Consider the following 2,615-nt stretch of genomic DNA (forward strand, 5'->3'; position numbering starts at 1 on the left):
ACCTTAGCCTTAAACTTTGGCTTCAGAGGGATAACAGCACAGACATTCAGTCAACAGATCTCTATTCTTTACTCTTTTTTTGATAATTATTATACACAGTAGTACTGTAGTTTGACTAGCCCGCCATGGCACATTCTAGGGGATGGTAAGTCCTCTTAGGTGGGGTGAAACCGTACATTCCTGAGCCTTTCATTCAGTATGAAGTTAGTAGTTTGCCCTCTAGACCAAGTTAGGGCTGGCTTATATTCGTCTGAATACGATTTTCTTGCTTCTTGTACAATATATACAAAATAAAGGAAATGGTCATTGTATAAGTCCAACTTGAAATGTTGAAGAAACTATATAAAGAAGAAAGATAGCAATTGATCATAAAATCTGTACACTACAGATTACAAGAGCTTTGCATGTTCCAGCAAACTGTAATTGACAGAGCTATAGAACAATTCTGACAAGCTGATATTAGGAACAAAAAATGAATATGAAATGCCACTTGTGTTTAAGAGATTATGTAGCATAACAAACCTTAGGTATTATACGCTTAACAGGAATCAGATACTGCACTGAACTTTTTGTGACTTTGAACATATCAAGTCTTATATAGGCATGCAAACTATTGCTGCTTTTCATATTTTAGCAGAATAGCTCTCTACAGTTCATACAGTTATTGTACATTTTTCCCATATTCAAAACCTGATGCAAATGCTAAAGGTCAAAGGATCCCTTAATAACATAGCTCCACTTCTTAAGATTAATCTTTGACCAATGGCTACGGGTTGCTCACCTTAAATTACTTAAAGGCAAATGTTTAATGCATTAAAATCACTGACACGTATCTTGGGGTATAGATTATCAAAATTTTTTTAAGACTAAATTAAGCACTCATTCTTCCTAAATTCAATCACAGATGTGAAAAATCAGTACCAACTAAATTAAACATTTTAAGAATGTTCACCATGACGCAGATGCGTTTAAATAATCTCTGATCCCAAGCCTTTTAGTTAAGACAGGAGAGTTGCCTCTGTACCTTCACTGACAGAGTACTGTATGGTTTAGAGGTGCTGGGATAGGTTGCATGGACTCTCCAATTCTTAAAACTGCTACAAAAACTTTTACTTCACGTTTTACGACTAACCCTCAAACCTTTTCAGTTTGAGTATGGCAGATTTTAAATGGGGTACTTTTAATTTGACAAGAAATATAGTGGTCCCTCTTAAAAGCTGCAAGTCTTCTTCTGTACCTATTCTGTAGTAGCTAAAAAGTTCATATCAGAGTAACAATTCAGTTACTGGTATATATTTTAGAGCATAAAAAATCAAGATTAATTTGTTCTTGATAGCTCCAAATCTAGTTCTGGCACTGGGTTTGGAGGAATCAATACAATTTTCATTTTAAAAGTGCAATGCCAACAACTATAACTGGTGAAGGTATTGTTACCATTTTTTTCAGATACTAAGAGTATATTGAAAGACTTGGAACTTTTAATTCCACTGACCCTTTAATTCTAAAAATTTTGCAAGGGCTCCACATTTCAAGCAGAGGAATCCAAGTTCATTTTCATTGGGTGCCAGCACATGTAGGCAAAGAGTATAAGGAGGCTGATCAGCTTGCTAAGTAAGCAAAAGCAAAGCTACTTTCAGGAAGATACATTGTGTTATGTTGAGACTTAATACTGTACTAAATTCTGTATTAGGAAATAAATGAACAATACTTGGCAGCAACAGTGGAGCTCTTTGGCATTAAATAAGATGACTGAAATCAAAAGTGATGTGTCTCTCGAGGTATAACAATATGTTCGGCGATGAAAAACGGCTCTGTTCCCTGTGGGTTGGACACACATGGCTAACCCATAGTTCCTTCATAGCTGGTGGTCACTGACTTTTTTGCAATGACTGTCTAGCCCCATTGACTTTCAGGTATTTGTTGACTGAATGCTCCAGTCTTGGGGATCATAGAGATGGATTTCTCTCTGAAGCTCATTGTAGTGATGGCTGGTTCATCCTCTCCAAGGTTCTGGGAGAGAAGTTATAACACTCAGTGTATTTTTCAGCTAGCTTCTACAACAAATCTAACTCATAGCATATTTAATTAAGAGATAATAAATTTCCAGCATGAATGAAACACACCTGAAGTGGACAATCAGTGGGCCTCCCCTTTGCCTTTGACTTCTGCACCAAGACCATACCTCCAGATTGTCTAGGTAATTCAGAGATCCTTCTCCATTAATTACTTTTCAATGTGGCTGGGAAATACACATATAAGTTCCAATAACAACAGACATAAGTCTCAATGGTACCTGATTACGACTCTCCAAAGGTACATTTTTACCTTGAATTCTGCTTGAACTCATCACCAATGCGTGTTTGTTACTCTTCAACTTACTACTTTATCTCCAAGAACACCACAGCCCTTCTGGAACAATTTTTTTGATTAACCAAGTAGTTCAGTGAGTTGGAGATGGAGATGCCAGTCCACCTACCACATATACATCTACTAACTCTGTCCAACCCTCTTTACATGAGAAACAGCTGACTGTTTTCAATCCATCAGCCTTTTGGTCAGGCCCACCAAAGTGGCAGGCATAAAATGACCTAAACTCTGAGTGATCCCTCTTTGGG

The sequence above is a fragment of the Macrobrachium rosenbergii genome, chromosome 55 (assembly GCF_040412425.1).
Source record: "Macrobrachium rosenbergii isolate ZJJX-2024 chromosome 55, ASM4041242v1, whole genome shotgun sequence".
Classification (NCBI taxonomy): domain Eukaryota; kingdom Metazoa; phylum Arthropoda; class Malacostraca; order Decapoda; family Palaemonidae; genus Macrobrachium; species Macrobrachium rosenbergii.